Here is a 19,673-nt window from a genome sequence, read left to right as displayed (position 1 = left end):
TGCTGGGACTACTGTATACTGTACATGCACAAGGGGACTACTTCGAAGGCGACAGTGAGAACTAGGAGGTAAGGTAACTTATTTTCCTACAATATTCAAATTACTGCAGCTTTTGGGTAGCACCTCGTACTGTGCATATATATATATATATATTTTGCCAGACGCTTCAATCCCGTTCGGGGTGGCCACAAACAAATCGCCTCCACGTCGCCCTGTCCCCCTCCATTTCACTGCCCCGCTCCCAACTCACACCCCCCTCTCTCATATACCTCTCCACCCCATCCCTCCATCTCATCCTCGGCCTCCCCCTCCCTCTTCCCCCTGCCACCTCACTCACATACACTCTCTACGTCAGTCTTTCACACACACTACACTACACACACACACCCACACACAACTATAGATATATATATATATATATATATATATATATATATATATATATATATATATATATATATATATATATATGTGTGTGTGTGTGTGTGTGTGTGTGTGTGTGTGTGTCGACTGACTGGTTGCTTGGAAAGCACGGAAGAATATGGAGTATCAAAACCAGGTCTTGTACGAAGTAGGAACATCTTTAACCGTGACGTATTGCAACATCTCATTGCATCATGAGACCTAAATATATATATATATATATATATATATATATATATATATATATATATATATATATATATATATATATATATATATATATATATATACTGTATATATATATATGTATATATATATATATATATATATATATATATATATATATATATATATATATATATATATATATATATATATATATATATATTTCAGCTGTGGTAAAAATATTAAAGTCTTTGATCAAATTTTGTGTTGAAAATGATGATAATTAAATGTATACTAAGACGACTGAATATTCGACCAAAGCAGTGCACATGACAAAAAAAAAAAAGAAAAAAAAAACGCTTTCACAGTTCTTGCCAGAAGCCAGTACAGCTCAGACGTCCCCATCATGGAAACAAACCCTCTATACCAGTGTTTCAATGTGGTCCGCGGACCCCCAGGGGTGCGTGGAACGTTCCAAGGGGTCCGCAGGCTAATCTGAGTATAAGATAAAACATGTAATAAATTGTAAAATGAATAATGTTTTAACAGTTATGTCAAGTAAAATTTGAAGTGTTATGTTCAAGTTAAGCCATTAATTAATAATTCAGTAACAAATTTAGTATATTATAGCCTACAAACACCATTAAACTCAAGAGGTAGGGTAGGAGGGAAATCTACTCGTAATTAAGGGTGGTCCGCCACATGATCAGTTTTAATGAAAAAGGGGCCACTGCACGAGAAAGTTTAAGAACCACTGCTCCATACACACTTCTATAAACCCACTATTGGTGACAATAGTTCTTGGGTCCAACTCTTGTGTTTTTAAAGGCTTGATGTGCATACGTATGTCAAAAGTTCACCTGAGTGTTTTGCATTAACTAAACATACTGTAGCACTTTAGTGAATGAATATATTTATAGCTTCTTTTTTTCTTTTTTTTTCCGCTTGTGCGCTACTTGGTCTGATATCCAGTCGACTCTGTATATTTTTAATTATCATCGTCACTTTCGACACAAAGTTTGATAAAAGTCTTTAATGTCTGCACCATTCCTGAAATATATTATTATTTTTAGGTCTGATAATGCAAATTAATATTTATATATATATATATATATATATATATATATATATATATATATATATATATATATATATATGTAAATGCAAGGAAGAAGGAACCAAAGACCAGGAGCCCGGAAACTGTTCCTTCAAAAAAAAAAAAAAAAAAACAATATGAAAGAGAGCCAAATTCAAGATCCATTCATTTCGAGATGCCTGGACACACTGAGTTTGAAAAGCTGGAGATCATAGGAAGTAGGAAATACAGACAGAGGGAGACAGTTCCAGATATGACCTGTTGCATAAGTGAAAGACTGGTAGTAACAGTTAACTCTTGCATTAGAGAGTTGGACAGAAAAGGGATGAGAGTTTGTCGCTAGACAATGCTACGGGCCCGTAGAAGAGGTGGAAGGATGCAAACAGACAGTTCAGAGGAGCAGTAAGCATTGAAGTAGCTATAGAAGAGACATAAAGATGCAACAGTGCGGCGAAGAGATAGAGATTGAGGGGAACCAGTAAGAAAAGAAGAGTTGGTGACACGAAAAGCCTTTGACACTCCACCCTATTGAGAAGAGCTGTATGTAAGGAATCTCCCCACACGAGAGTTGTACTCTACACAGGGAAGAATAAAACCCGTGTATAAAGTCAACAACTGTGCAGGGATTAAAATAAAAAAAAATAAAAAAAAATAAAAAAAAGGCACGGAGTCGGCTCAACACACCTAATTTCTTGGAAGCTGATTTTACAAGAGATGTAATATGATCTTTCTAGGATAATATCCCGAGAGAATGAAACCCCAACTATGTTTAAGGATGATGCATTATGTTTAAGGATGATGCATGATTGAGCTCGATATTATTAAACATTAGTGGGTACTCCTGTGGAAGAGTTTGTCGGGTTGATAGGTGTAAGAACTGAGTTTTTGATGCATTAAAAACAACAAGATTACTTTTACCCCAGTCAGAGATACGAGCGAGGTCAGACATTAGGTGTGCCATAACCTCATCCCACGTTTGTTGAAGTAACTGCTGAGATGGACATTGTCAGAACTGAATGAAGGGTGGAATCATCAGCGTATGAGTGGATAGGGTTAGATGTACAGAGGGTCATTGATGAATAAAAGGAAGAGAGTTGGTGATAGGACAGAGCCCTGAGAAACACCACTATTGATAGATCTAGGAGAAGAACGGTGGCCGTCTTCAACAGCAACTATAGAACGACCAGAAAGGAAGCTATAGATGAAGGCACAGATAGAAGGATGAAAACCGAAAGAGGGCAGTTTGGAAACTAAAGATAAATGCCAGACTCGATCGAGAGCCTCTGATATGTCAAATGCAATGGCAAAGCTTTCGCCAAAGTCCGGAAAAAAAGGATGACCAGGAGTCTGAAAGGTAGGTGAGAAGACCGCTAGTGGAGCGTCCCTTACGGAACCCCTACTGACGGTCAGAAAGAGGATTATGATAGGAAAGATGCTTTAACATTTTTCTCTTAAGAATAGACTCGAAAACTTTTGAGACACAGGATGTTAAAGCAATTGGACGATAGTTAGAGGGTTGGGAATGGTCACACTTCATTGGGACTGGCTGAATGACAGCAAACTTCCAGCAAGAAGGAAAAGTACAAGTTGATAGACAAAGGCGAAAGAGTTTACCTAGGCAGGGTGTAAGCACAGAAGCACAGTTCTTGAGGACAACAGGAGGGACTCCATCAGGCCCATATGCCTTGTTAGTACTGAGGCCAGTGATGGCAGAAAATGCATCGGCTGAAGAAATTTTTATGTCAGCCATGAGGAAGTCAGAGGGGGAAGTAATGGAAGAACAGCACCGGAATCGTCTAAGGTGAAATTGGAGGAGAAAGTCTAAGCGAAGAGATTTGTTTTATCAGTAGAAATAGCTACATTCTTTGTGTGTGTGTGTGTGTGTGTGTATATATATATATATATATATATATATATATATATATATATATATATATATATATATATATATATATATAAAGGGAGAAAGAGACACACACACACACACACACACACAAAGAATGAGAGAGAGAGAGAGAGAGGGAACCATCTGCCTGAGGTGGTCATAAGAGTGATATCCCACTGCCCTGGGATGAGAAATGATGAGTCGTACTTTCAAAGTAATTCAGGATTATGTAGATGTTCTCCACAGGACCTCCCTTACACCAGTTTTACAACTCATTTTCTTATAATTGCTCTCTTGCCGCGTTATTTCCAGAAGGATCAAACCCATGGAAAACAAAATGGCACTTCCTTATGCTGCAAGTTTAGTAGATGTGTCAGATAACGTTACGCTTTGTGATCTACGACTTGTAAGCACAGCTTTAGTCCTTGCACTTAATTTATCTGTGAGTTTTAATTCAATAATGAGGGAACACTTACAAAACAAATGTGGAAATCTGAGCCTTCATTTTAAACACATGGAGTCGTTTTGGAAATTCTTGTGCTTGTATATTCTCCATTAGTTAATTCCAAGTGGCATCAGATTATTTCATTTAGCTAAGACTGAGTGCGGTAACCCAAGATTTTAAGTACTGTTACCAATAGCTCTATCATAGCCGAGAGAACTTTTCTGTTTTGGCTGACATCATATAACTTGTCTGAGATGAGAGTGAATCATCCTAAGAAAGTTAATCACTGCACACCATAAGTTAGGCTGGGCACTCAATAAAGTATATTATCATACCCTGAAAATGTCGCTGGGTTCATAATCCTCGTGGATAATGATGCGACTTGATGGCATGAGCTGCTGGTTGTTCCGGAACGATGACCCCACGCCCACCACCACCTCTGAGGCCTGCTGGCTGTGGGTACAAGTTGAAGGGCACGTCAGCCAAGCATACATTATAAAACCTTTCATCTTCCGGGCTGGAAAAATTAACAATAGTGTATTATTTTCAATAGTTTGAATTGTTCTTGTCTCTATCCATCTGCCAATAGCCACACACATTAATTCTGAAGAAGGTAGCCACGAACAGACCAATTCCACGCCACCCTGTCTTCCTTCGGCACCCATACCACTCTTAGTCATATTACTTCCCTCCACTTCACCCTCGATTTCCTTCTTCCCCAACACGTTACTAAAATGCAATCTCTTACGTCGCATCACACCATATGTTTCCAGGTGTGGGCAGTTGCAACGGGAGTTTTTCATCACTGTTACTCACACAACTGGTCGTATTTGATGCGGGCGCGTGCCGGGGAGGCCTTCTATGAGTTACAATGACGCAGAAGTCCCACCTGCACAAACAGTCATTTGGTGTAAGTACAACCTTAGCTGCGTCCACACCAAGGTGAGATACTGACTAGTATCTCATCTTGGTGTGGATGCAGCTGTCGTTAGTCTCTCACTTTCCTCTGCCTCCACATGGCCAGACTATCACAGGCTAGTTTTCCTAACACTTTCCAGCGTACCCACGTCAACTTCAAAACTCTCCTGATAGGCTTCGTTTGTCCGTTTGTCATCCCACGTAACTCCAAACTATCTCACTTGGCTTATGTTCTTCCAACAAAGCCCAAACTTCCTTTCCATAGTTTAGTATGTGTTTTAGTGTACTGGCATGCATTGACGTCTTTACTACCACGCGTACTTCACAGGTCCTTGTCAGTATCTTGAGTATATCTGGATTTTTTTCTTCTAATTTACCACTTCTCACACTGCATTGTCTAAACTCCATCTTTGCTCATCACTTTACCGAGATATTTGAAGGTGCTCAAGTTCAGTAATCTTGACCATATAGCCTTACTATGCATTTTATGGCATGACAGGTAATTTATTTTATTTTATTTTTATTTTTTTGTGTGTGTGTCTGACTCAGGGCATAGGCTTCACAGCCTGCTCTCAAGGGCCAGTAGTCCTCCAACATACCATACACCTCTCTACATGTCACCACTTCGGCGCTAACACCTACCGTCCATATTGAATATATGCTAGGGCTGTCTCATACAGGACTGGTGTATTGGTATTAGCGGGGGTATTTTTACGATATGTCGGCGGGTCTTCTGGTAGATCAGTAAAGTCTGATTTCATGAAATTCAAATCCTTAATCTATTCCCTTCCCCAGCGGGGATTTGAACCTGGGTCCGGTAGAACTGCAGGCCACCTCTCTACCGATGAGCGGATGTTGGTTGTGTACAGGAAGTTAGGAACTGGGAAGGATCACCCACAATGATTGCCGGGAGAGATTCTAGGTATAAGCTACTTTGGCAGGGCAGTGTAGATGGTAAGGTGGTGTGGCTGTGCTGGTTAAGAAATAATCGGTGGAATATGTCATTAATGTAATGATGCAATAAAGGATTATAGTAGTGGAAATTTTGTTTGGTATGCTCGTGATTTAATTTGCGAGGCCTGTTCAGAAAGTATCCGAATTCATTTTTTTTTTCTCACCAACTAGTTGGAGAGTAGAGATGGGGTTTTGTACTGTGCAGTGCAGGGCCTTCGTGCGTATGCGTGATTAATGCCAGCCGCCACAAGTGACTCAATAGCTATCAGTCAACCTGTGTTCATGGTCGTGCAGCCTACCCCCGTCACGTCCCCGCACTCGTGACGATGACCGAAGAAGTTGAACAACGTTCTTGCATCAGATAATGCTAAAAACAAAGCAATTTTCAAGTTGAAACTATCAGGAAGATCCAGCAAGTTTGGTGGAATTAAGTCATGTGGGTAACGCAAATAAAGGAATAGTATAGTCACATCAAAAACTGCCGAATGTCAGTTGAGAGTGGTCCAAGTCCTGAGAGGCCATCAACAAGCAGGAGTACTGAAAATGTGACGAAAGTCTGCAGTTTGGTCAAGGGAAGTTGTCGGTTGACTATCAGAGAAGTTGCTCATGAAATCAGAATCAGTGATGGATTAGCACACGAAATTTTAATGGATGATTTGGGCATACGAAGAGTTACTGCAAAATGTGTTCCATCCAACGCTCCTTTCACGTGAACCACAAACTTTGTGGATGAACGTTGCTCAAAACATGTTGGAGTGTGCAAATTGCGATCCAGACTTTCTGAAAACTGTTATCACTGGAGATGAGACTTGGATCTTCGGGTATGACCCAGAAACCAAATCGTTGTCCCAGTGCAAGCATGTAGAGTCGCCTCGGCCAAGAAAAGCACAACAGGCCTGCAGCAAGGTGAGATGCCTGTTGACATATTTTTTTTCGACTACCGTGGTGTTGTGCATCATGAATATGCACCAGATGGTCAAGCTGTCATTAAATATTACTACCTTGATGTTATCCGTCATCTTCGTGATGCAATTTGGCGGAAGAGAACAGACCTTTAGAAAGTGGCAAGTTTGAAGCTGCACCATGACAATGCCCCTGCTCAATCTTCCCAACTGATTCAGGAATTTTTGACCATGCACAACATCCCAAAGGTCCGGCAGGCTCCCTACACACCAGACATGGCTCTGTATTCTCCAAGCTCAAAACTCCACTGACGGGTTCCTGACTTGAGACGAGAGAAGAGAGCATGACAAATGCGATGAAGCACGTGTAGGAGATACCGAAAAATGACTTTGAAATATGTCTCAGGCAATGGAAAAAATACTGGGCTATGTGTGTCAAATCAGAAGGTGCCTACTTTGAGGGGAGATCAATGTCATAGCTCAAAAAGTTAATTATTTTTTTTCGAGCCCAAGGCCGTTTATCAATGAGTGCTTCACAGGCTGGCTTGGATGATGTAGAAATAAATAGATTCAGGGACAACTTGATATGAGTAGTAAGTGGTATGGGGGATGATGAGATAGTAGTTTTGGAAGGGGACTTAAATGGTCATGTGGGTGAAGCAGCTCAAGGATATGAATAAGTACATGGGGGATGTGAATATGGTACGAGGAATGTGGAAGGGGAAAGGACACTTAAATAAGGGGAGACAATGAATATGATTGTGTGCAACACACATTTCAGGAAAAGAGAGCGTTTGTAGAATACCTTTAAGTCTGGAGGAAACAGTAGCCAAACTGACCATTTCCTGGTCAAGTGGGCTGATAAGAGGTTGGTGAGGGATAATAAATTTATAGGGAGTGACGAGTGTGTGCTGCAACACAAGTTCTGATATGTGATGTGGTGCTTGAGGGGGTGGTAAAGAAGAAGACCTATGCATCAAGGAGGAAAATGTGGAACTTGAAAAACCAAGCAGTAATGAATGCCTTCTATAGCGAGATGAGTGGAGTGGTGGCAGAAAAAAAAAAAAAAAGTGTTATTGAACATTACAGAGCTCTAAAGAACAATCTCCTAAGAGTTACTTGCACAGTGAGTGGATGGACAAGGGGTTCCTCCCAAGATGTAAGGTAACATGGTAGTGGGTGAGTGTGTAGAAACTGCAGTTAAGGAGAAAAGAAGGCATTCCTGGGAATGGAAAAGGGGTGGTAACAAGAGAAATACGATACTTGGCTGCCAAGCATAGGGCTAAAAAAAAAGAGATATATAGAGCACATTCTGAGTCTCAGAAACTTTTTCTGGATAACCTTAATACCACTGAAAGGAAGAATATGATATTAAAAGTGGAAATGAGATGAAGAGGGAAACAGGGATATCATACGTGAGCAGCGTGGGAATATTAATGGCGGAAAGATAGTGGTGAACAGAGAGGATATTATGTCTATCTATCTATTGCCAGACACCATAATCCCGTAAGGGATAGCCACAAACAAATCGCCTCCATGTCGCCCTGTCCCCCGACATTTCACTGCCTTGCTCCCACCTCACACCGCCCTCTCTAATATACCTCTCCACACCATCCTTCCCTCTCATCCTTGGCCTCCCCCTCCCTTTCCCCCCCTCCACCTCAATCACATACATTCTCCTCGTCAGTCTTTCGCTCTCCATCCTCTCCACATGGCCAAACCACCTCAGTGTGTTTCTCCTAACGCTTCCTATCACATCCACATGCACACCACAGCACTTCTTGACTTCCCCATTTGTCAGTCTGTCTCTCCATGTAACTCCACATGGTCCTCTCAAATAACTCATTTCCACTGCTCTCACTCTTGACTTGTGTCCCTCCAACAACGTCCAAGCTTCACTTCCATACGTTAGAGCTGTTATCACAATACTGTCATGCAATAACTTTTTCACTTCCATGCTCATTTCCCTGTTCCTCATCACTGCTCTCAAGGAACCAGCAACCATTCTTTCTTGTCGTACCCTTTCAAGCACTTCACACTCTACTCTTCCATCCTTACTCATCACACTCCCCAAGTACTTAAACGCACTCACATTTTCTATTTCCTTCTCATCCAGCCTCACTGTGCATTCTCTGATTTCATTTCTCCTGAAGACCATAACTTTACTCTCCCCTACTTTCACCTTTAGATTCCGTTTCTTACATACTGTCCCAAACTCATCCACCAAGCTTTACAGCTCTCCTTCATCTTCACTTAACAACACATTATCGTCTACAAACAACAGTACAGGCAGTTTTCAAGCACTGCCCTCTATCATTAGGACCACTCCCACATCCACTGCCCTACCTTGTATCTCATTTATAACCCATCCATAGACAGATTGAACAACCATGGAGACATGACACATCCATGTTTCAATCCAACCTTCAAATAGAAAAATTCACTCACTTCACTATCCACACGCACTGCGGCCTTAGTATCCTCATACAGACTCTTCACGGCATTCAACAACTTCCCATTTACCTCATATATTCTTAATACTTTCCACAGGCCTTCTCTGTCCACCGTGCTTTCTCCAAATCTATGAAGGCCGCGTACAACTTCTTTCCCTTCTCTAGAAACTTTTCCACTAAAGACCTAAGGATGAATATCTGATCTACACAGCCTCTTCCCTTCCTAAAATCTCCCTGTTCTTCTCCAACTAATTCCTCTGTTGTATCCCTAACTCTGTCAATATGTATCCTACCATATGCTTTTCCTACTACACCAAGAAGACAAATGCCGCTATGATTAACACATACTTCTTTTTCCCCTTTTCCTTTTATAGGGGAATAATTATACCTAATTCCCAATCCTCCGGAACTTTACCTACCTCCCCGGCCAATCTGCACATCTTCCACATCCATTCTACTACTGTCTCTCCCCCATGCTTCAGCATTTCACCACACACTTCATCAATCCCTGGGGCTATCCCCATTTTAACTTTCTTCATTGATTCCACAACCTCCATCCTACTGATTTCTTCCTGTCTTCTCACATCTATCCTTCTCCCAACCATTCCCCAGCCACTTATACTCGCATTACTTTCATTCTCCATGTTCAACAATTCCTTAAAGTGTCCTCTCTATTTGCTCACTTTTTCTCCCTTCTCCACTAGTGATCTACCATTTTTATCTTTCACTCCCCAACTAACTTCTTTGACACCCTGTCTAACTCTCTTTACCTCTTTCCAGAACATTTTCTTACATTCCCTCTACTTTGCACTCAAATTTCTTCCAATTTCCTCATCCACTCTCTTCTTACTGTCTCTTACTAATCTTTTCACCTCTCTCTTCCTTTCTACATATAACTCTCTTTTCCGTCTCTCAACCTTCCACATCCCTGTTTCTCATCCACTCACTATATGCATTCTTCTTTCGTGCCACAATCTCTCACCTCTTCATTACACCATGCTGTCCCTTGCACCCCCTTTCGCCTTCTCTCCACCCCCCACACCACCTCACATGCTGCACAGATTTTAGTCCAGGAGATGGGTGGGCTTTTTTAGCTGAACCTTGCTTTATGGTATATACAAGGTTTTTTGGTTGTTTATTGCTCTCCCACATGTCCTGAACAAGAATCCGACGGATGCCACTCTGGCACCCTTGGGCAAAATTTTGTATAGGGGCAAATAAGTACCCCCTCCTTTATAAGCGATTTGGTCAGCCATTGTGATATTCAGACACTGCTCCCAGTTTCATCTTCTTGAAATTAAGTCATTGAAGATGTCAACGTCTTATATCTTGTCTTTGTATGTCTAAATGTATATTGTAGTGCTTTAGTTTTCTTGTAGTTTCTATGAACCGGTGAAAAAAGAGGTGGTCACTATGGAGACAGTGAAGAAAGGAGTCAGAGTCGGAGACAAGACAGTGTATGACACAGAAAGGTTGTATGCAAGAATGCTCATGACAAGTGTTCACAGGGGCCTTGACTTAAAGGATGTCCTCAGTTATGAACTGGCACCCATCCCATTCAGAGTACCTATTCGATGAACATGGTGATATGAGGAAAGGCAACAAATCCTCTCTTGTCAGCCATCTTGCAGTATTGAAGCATTCAACCATTCAGCCCGAGGTTGTAATCATTGAAGGTAATGCAATGCTGTACCAAGTCTCCTGGCCAAAGAATGCAGCAATGGAACAGCTGGCAGCTAACTTCAGCAAATCAGTATCTCGAAGTCATGAGGTGTAAGTTATCTTTGACCGGTACCAGGAGGGATCCATTAAGTCCCATGAACATGAGAGACGTACGTCTGGAGCTCTGACCCCTGACATCAAAATGACAATGACCACTCCTCTGCCAGCTAGGAATGTGCTCATGAAGAATGTCAACAACAAAAAGCAACTCATTGGCCTTCTTTGTTCAGCACATGATGATGATGATGTGAATGTGAAGATGACTGGTCAGGAGGATGAAGAATTTGGACATGAAGAAGCCGATATCAACATCATCAGCTACACTCTTCTTTTAGCAAGAGAGGAAAGCAGGGAACACATTCAGGTACTAAGTAATTCACCGGGTCGGTCAGGATCACTTGATGGTCGTGATCGTCAGCTTTTACCCTCCCGGAAGGGAGCTGAGAGCTCATATAGTCCGATCTAAGGGCAAGGCTGTGACCTTCACACACGCACACACCCGTCCCCTTGCTCAAGGGGGACAGTAACCACCCACTTCGTCAGTGAAACTTTTCACAACCTGAGCGAGGCGCGAACTCCCGTCCACCAGATGGCAAGCGAGAACGTTACCACTGCACCAGCGAGTGAGGACACAGATGTGTTTGTGCTGTTGGTGTACTTTTGTTGGAAACACCACCTCTCCCAGGAGGTCACAATGAGGAAATTTGATGGAACAGGTATCGATATAACTGCTACAGCTAGAAAGCTTAGAAATAAAAGCTTGCCGCTTTTGCCCTTGCATGTGATTACCTGGTGTGACACAGTCTCATACCCTTTTGGGAAAGGCAAAGTATATGCCATTAATGTCATGAAGAAGCATGACAACCTTGATCTTACTTCAGTGGGTCAACCAAACACTTCTGAAGAAGTCTTGATGGAGACTGGTCGTCGTCTGTTTTGCCTCTTGTATGGCGCCAAGATCTGCACAACCATGGCTGAAGTTCGCCACATGCTCTTCACCACAAGGAGAGAAAAATGCTCCAATCTCCGCTCTCTTCCGCCAACAGACGAGGCACTCACTCACCACATGAAGCGAGCTCACCTTCAGGCAATGTTGTGGAAAGCTGCTGATGAGCAGCAACCCCCAGATGTGAATGCAGAAGACTATGGGTGGCATAACAGAGATGGGGTCCCCTATCCAGTAACAATGTATAGACCTGCAGCACCTTCAGACCTGATGAAAGTTATCGCATGTGGATGCACAAGCAGCACACCATGTAGTCGTAAGCAGTGCAGCTGTAAGAGTGCATAGATGTCTTGCACCACATTCTGCAGCTGCCAAACAGAGGACAAGTGCAACAATGAACATACAGTTAAGCAGATGTTCGATGATTCTCTTGAACACAGACAGTGAGGATGATCTGGATGAATAGATGTCTGTTTTGAGCTATGGATGTAAATGTTTAAAGCTTACATATTGTGGTGAAGTGTAGAGAGCTTTATTTTAAATATTTTGGTGAAGGGTAGTCTAGAGAACTTACTGATGAATGTTAGTCACTGCTGGCATCATACATTTTGTTGCTGTTATATGCTATTTTTATACCTTTTGGTAGCCTTTTGCCCATACTAGGTCCATGTACTGTCATGATGAATGTGTATGATGTTAAATAAAACTCACAGACGTTATTATGATAGCAGTGACAGCTTGTACATAGTATTTAAAGCACGTATCCTCTTGATCTTCTGCACAGTACCACAGTGATAAATATGGTCCGGCCGCCATTTTGAATTTCTGTTAATAAAAACAAATGCCCAAGGATGCCAGAGTGGCATCCGTCAGATTCTTCATTAGGACACCCAGGAGGACTAGAAACAGCAAAAAAAAAACTTGTATATACACTACTGCAAGGTTCACCTCACTGTCTCCTGGACTATTTCTTCTGTGAAAATCTTGCACACACCATCCAAGTCCCCCATGTGCTTCAGTCTATGTTTACCAGTCACTCCTCCACATCGCTCTTATATTCTGCCTTTATTCCATCCTCTTGTAACCTTTCCACCCTCCTTGTTTGAACTACTTCCTCCTGTCCTTTCCTTCTTCTATTCCTCCATTTCATTTGAACCTTGATTCTGATCACCACCAAGTGGTAGTCAGAAAGTCCACTCCCCCAACCTCTATATGCTCTTGCATCCATTACACACCTTCTCATCCTATCAGAGACACACACATAATTAATAATTACCTTCCTTTCACTCACTTCACCGTCCACCCTTCTTATCACTCGTCATATATACCTGTGGATCACCGTCCCTAAAGAGGGTATTGGCTATCACCAACGCCCTTCCTGCACAAATGTCCACTAGAGCACTGCCATTCTCATCCACTTCTGCAGGCACACCCCAGTCACCAACTACTCCATCCACCTTCATATTCGTTACTTTTCCATTCATAACGCCATTCAAAAACACTCTTTCATTCCTTTCATGCTTTTCCATGCACGCTTCCACATTTGTCCAGAACGTTTCTTACTACTTGCATGATCTTGAGTCGGCACACACACACACACACACACACACACACAATCGCCCACATTCGCAGTCCAACTTTCAATCTTTCCCATACAATCCTTGAGCCGACGGATCCATACTCTCTTATATTCTCCTTCCATCTATTGCACACAATACAAACTCCTTCATTTGCCCTCTCATTCTCACCTACTCCTGCGCATATACCCCATTCATGCTCCCATTCTCTCACACTCTCACCTCTCCATTCTGTCTGGTATTCCACATACATCCACTTTTGCATCCTCAAGCATCTGGACAGTTTCTCTCTCATTCACCTCATCATTCGCACTCCTTGCATTCATGTCGTAATCCATACCATGTCCTTTGTTGGGTCCTTAGTCGTCTCCTGTTGGTCAGTCCTGGTCAGAGGCTTCTTGTTCGTATTTTTAGTTAGCTGTTTTCCGGGAAGGGGCACTAAACCTCCGCCAACCCATTTGCTGTCACGTAAGGAACACGTGCTGGTTGGCTATAAGGTTACAACGAGCGTTGTAAATGATTTCCTGGTTTACAGGAAATCATTTGGCTGGCCACTCAGTGTACAGCTACCCGAAAATAGAGTATCGCCACACTAAGTGGGTGGATGATGGGCGCCCCACCTACCAATTTAGATAAATTATGTATAATGTGTATATATTGTTACACAGCCTATGATTTCATCATCCTTTGTATAATTCTAACGTACAGTATGCTGCATGTTTGATCACGATTCGCCTTTGCCGGCCCCTATATAATGAGCTCAGTCTCTGCATTAATTGCCACTTAGATCTACTCCTCATTTTGTTCACATCTCTGTCCTCCCCTGTACAGTTGTTATTATTTTTGTGAGTGCTCAGGAAGTCTCCAACCATCTAGCAGCTGTGTAATTTGAGTATAAGTGTTATTACATATTTTCTTGTACTGTATAGCATAAGGTGTTAATTCGTAGGCCTAGTGAGGTTTTTGTGATTAATGTAAAGTTTTTGCTGTCAGCCAGTAGTAATATATTTTGTATCTGTAATAATATATCTTGCATTAACTGAGCATTATCCGGTTTTCTCATTTTATCAGGGCTGACTTAGATAAGTTTACTCTTGCTAATTTCGTGTTAATAGCGGCTATTGCAGTTAACCATATATTTAACCTGTTTTTGCCATTACATTAACCTTATGAGTCCTGAATGTTTAGTTGTTAGTTTGAACATTAAACTTTAACTTGTAATTTTACCTAACTCTTTTGTTTTGAACTTGGAACTTTGCGGGACAGTTTTCTCTGTTCCGTAACAATATATATATATATATATATATATATATATATATATATATATATATATATATATATATATATATATATATATATATATATATGTGTGTGTGTGTGTGTGTGTGTGTGTGTGTGTGTGTAATAAAATGTGCAAAAGAAGTTGAAAGAAGAGTGGCACAAGGAGGAAGAGTAGCTGGTGCAATGAAGGCCTTGATAAGAAACAGAGGCTTGAGTGTTGCAGCTGCACGAGGCTTACATGAAGGAGTGTTAGTGCCAACTATAACATATGGATGTGAGACTATGGTGTGGCATGAAAATGAAAAGTCAAGAGTGAGAGCAGTGGATATGGGACTGCTGAGGAATGTATGTGAAGTACAAAGGGTGGATAGGATACGAAATAATGTGATTCGTGAACGATGTGCAGTGAGGAAGTCGGTGGACGCCAGAATCGAAGAAAGTGTACTGAGATGGTATGGTCATGTGGGGAGAATGGATAATAATAGAATGGTGAAAAAGGTATATCTGAGCGAATTTGAAGAAGGGAGGAGGCGAGATAGGCCAAGGAGAAAGTGGAGAGATATGGTGGATGAGTGTGTGAGGAAGATAGGTTTGGAAGTCGGTGAGGCTAGGGAACTGAAAAGAGATCAAGCTGGCTGGATGAATGTATATACATACATACATTTATAATATATATATATATATATATATATATATATATATATATATATATATATATATATATATATATATATATATGTATATTGCAGACGCCTCAATCCCGTTTGGGGTGGCCACAAACAAATCGCCTCCAAGTCGCCCTGTCCCCCGCCATTTCACTCCCCTGCTCCCAACTCACACCCTCTCTCATATACCTCTCCACTCCATCTCTCCATCTCATCCTCGGCCTCCCCCTCCCTCTTTCCCCCTCCACCTCACTCACATACACTCTCTTCGTCAGTCTTTGACCCTCCATCCTCTCCACATGGCCAAACCACCTCCGTGTGTTCCTCATAACGCTTCCTATCACATCCACATCAACACCACAACGTTCCTTTATATCCTCATTCGTCAGCCTGTCTCTCCATGTGACTCCACAGGCTCCTCTTAAATAACTCATTTCCACGGCTCTCACTCTTGACTTGTGTCCCTCCGAAAACGTCCAATATATATATATATATATATATATATATATATATATATATATATATATATATATATATATATATACAGAGAGAGAGAGAGAGAGAGGTAGATGTGTGTGAGTATATATATATATATATATATATATATATATATATATATATATATATATATATATATATATATATATATATATATATATATATTGTGCAGAAGTGTAGATGTTATGAAGACAATTCAGAAATATTAATAGGTAGGTGGACTGGCAATGATAGTAATATATTTTCAGTCTGCCAGTCTAGGTGACGGTCTGCATTATGTACATCCACTATAAAAATCTTTCAGCGTGATAAAATCTGACACACTTGACGAGAGATCTGAATATAAATTCCAGTGTTAATGTGCCTTGTTGGTATCCCTGATCTGTTGAGTCTTAGGTCCATAATCATAGTGGCATCAGAGGCTTTATAGCACCTCTTACTGCGCCATTTATTTTGATTATTAATTATCATTGCCTTTTACGTTACTTAGTGAGTTTGAGTATCAACATAGTTTTCAGAAAAATTTTAAGTGAGGATGTTGATGTGTAATGTGCAGAATAAATTACTATCTAAGAAGTGTTATGAAAGAGCCCAAAGCCGCCTTGAATTGAAGCGCTGCTCATTCGATGCTCAAATTGTCGAAGCTGAAGCACTTTCGTAGGGAACACATTCCTCATATTATATGCAAATCGAGAACCATTTGAGGTAAAATACTTTTTTAAAATAAACGAATATGCCTACAATCACCCTCTCCGCGATATTTTTATCACTTTCGTCAAACAGGTGCAATACTATTCCCAATTTCATAAGTTATGTACTACTTCATTCATGTGTCATTAATGTGGTTAAAAGCAGTACTACGCTACATATTGCAAGGTAACGAGAATATTGAGAGGTACAGTATATTTACCGTCTCCTGCTCGCGCAGAGAGTGTGACGTCAAGGTTAATAAGGGAGAAAGAGAGAGAATGGGAGCGTGAAAGAAAACGAACGTAATGGTATACCAATGTAAACTGACAATTTCCGGATCAATTGGTAGGTGTTTAGTGTTGCTATACTCTCAACCAGTGACCTCTGTCAATATTTTCAGTTGTTTTTCTCATAATCAGCTAGCTTACAGGCATCTGTGATGTCGGATCTGTGTCTGTATGACCCTGTATAGGCTACGACATTCCTATTATTCTCCGAAAATAGTTCTTCTTGAAGACATATTTTATATCTCCAAAAAATAACATTAACCTTTTCATTGCTCTGCATCCAGTTTAGGATGCAAATAAAAGTAATCCATATTGACCAGGGAGCTCATATCACAGGGTAGGTAGGTGAACGACTGGCCTCACTATGAAGCGGAGACTCTGTCTGGATTATCTGTGACGTCATGCACAGACCGAGACACGTTTTTGCTCCCCGCCCCCCTGGTGTGACACTACCGTATATTCTCTTTATCTTGACATATTATTTATACAGTAATCCCTTGATTATCCAACGTAACAGAGCCAAAGACGTGCCCGGGTAATGGCTCCATCCAGATGATGGACTTCTCCCCTAGCCATCATTCATACATAACCTAACTTTGAAAGCCAATGTAAAAGGCCACTACAGTACAGTTCATTGTATAAAACTTGTTCCTGTTGTTCAACACTATCTGGTCGAGCAGACCTATCAACCACAGACAAGCAATCATCACCACAGGGCCATACCCTGCAGTGACATGAAAACATGAAAAAAAATGGCTACGCAAGTAAATGCAGTGGGCGCAAAACATAATTGTAAAATGGAATAAAATCATGGTACAGTACAGTAAGCTGGAATAAAATCAACGTCAACACTCATGATTTGCCAATTCAACCACCCCGCATCGATCTTACCCAGGATCTCCTGCTTCTAAGGAGTCAACACTACCCACTTCCTTTTCCCTGGTGGAGGGGACATCGTCACACACCCTAGGAAGAGGCATGCAAGGAATAGCACGGCCTGATGCAGGTAAGGAACTACCACAAATGACACTGTGTGCTCTGCCATAACAACTGTCCAAGAGGAACGGTTTGCAACACAGTCGCCGTGTGGAAAATGTGACTGAGAAAAAGGGTCTCGAGTGGATGCTGGGTAAACTACCAAGCCAGACACAGCAGCGCCACCAGGCCACTTCCCGCCCGTCCGGGCGGAAGTTTTCACACAACCATTATTTCTACCCGGACGCATTTTGTCCAGATAATATGGAACAATGTACGAATTTTGGTTCTGAACAGCCAGATCACAATGTCCGGTTAATAGATTTTCCAGTTAATGGTCATCCAGATTATAGAGGGTTTACTTTTATGCGCATTGTTCATAGGATGCTGTATGTACTGGACAGTTAGGTCTATTAAGTTTGCAGTCAACCTATTCTTGAAATACTAATGGTGGCTGCCACTGTATCACAACGTGTAAGAAAATCCTAAGGTGGTAACCTCAGATGCGATGGGGGCCAGGGAGACAATAGCACTTTGATTTCTATATTATCTCTTGGATAATGTTTTGAGACCTTCCTTCGAGCATTATGTCCATTGCTATGAATTATGCATTACATGACAGAAGCTGCAGAGTTATGCTATATCTGGGGTGAGAGAGAGAGAGAGAGAGAGAGAGAGAGAGAGAGAGAGAGAGAGTAGGGGGAGGGTGCAAAAAGATTGAGGGAGGGACGATCAGGTGTACCAACCCTTACCATGTAGGCTATTCACAGCTTCTGTGCCAATGACAGTTGTGAGGGGTGTTGAAGCAAAGAGTGCCGATAATCATTTTAGAGGGTGTACTTCCTGGCAATAAAAAAAAAAATAGTGACACTGACTCACATATTATCTTGGTCAGATACGTCAAAGAAGCAGTGTGCTGCAGATAACACCCAGCCTGGTGCGATGATGGAGCCGCCACAGTCGAAAATTTGGGCTCCAATGGGTATCTCGAGGAACACGTGGTAGGGATACTCCCCAGGATCCGCGTCCCTCCCTCCCACTACACGCAGACCCTCCACGTTGATAGGGGCCTCGCCACACCAATCTGCTCACAACCATAGACACACTCGTGAGACATTGTTTACACTCAGCCCCTATCTTTGGCTGGAATCTTAGCCAGGGTTTCACACTGAATGAAGAAATGTTGTTCGGTTTCAAGGTGTTATTTCAAAGCTTTGCCAAATTATTGGATGGACGGTTTGCAATGGTGCTGCTATTTGCACATTCTATAAATGGCCGAAACTATCAAGAACCAGACTTCTTTCCATGTGAACCCTTGGCTGCGGGTTCCCCTTAGCCGGGGAAAGGGGTACATGGTGGACGATGACCTCAGAACTGCCTTGTACAGAGGATTCAGTTACCAAGCTTTATAGATACAGAGAGCTTGCTGATCCCCTAAACAATGATGTATTAACCCTATCAGGTTTCTGGGCCGGGCAGGTTGTGTGTGCTAGTCAGCCACTCTCACACTGACCTACATCTTTGCGGCACGATATTTTTCTTTGATCGCTCATTGCAAATACAATTTTCATGGCAGAATGTTCGTTTTGGTGTCATTTTAAAGCTGAATAGTTGTTCTTTATCCTAGTATGTTCAAAAAGTGTGTAAAAAGTCCAAATGAAGAGTTGAAGTTTGGCAAAAACCAAAAGTTTTATACCTTGCTGCAGAAAAACGTGCCAAAAAAAATAATGAAGATATATAAATCTGGTTTAAACCATGCAAAGCTACAATAAATTACCTTGACAATGATAT

This window comes from Coenobita brevimanus, chromosome 78 (assembly GCF_032717465.1).
Source record: "Coenobita brevimanus isolate Jiangsu-jjx chromosome 78, ASM3271746v2, whole genome shotgun sequence".
NCBI lineage: Eukaryota > Metazoa > Arthropoda > Malacostraca > Decapoda > Coenobitidae > Coenobita > Coenobita brevimanus.
The sequence above is the reverse complement of the archived record's forward strand: the minus strand, read 5'-3'. Positions refer to the sequence as shown.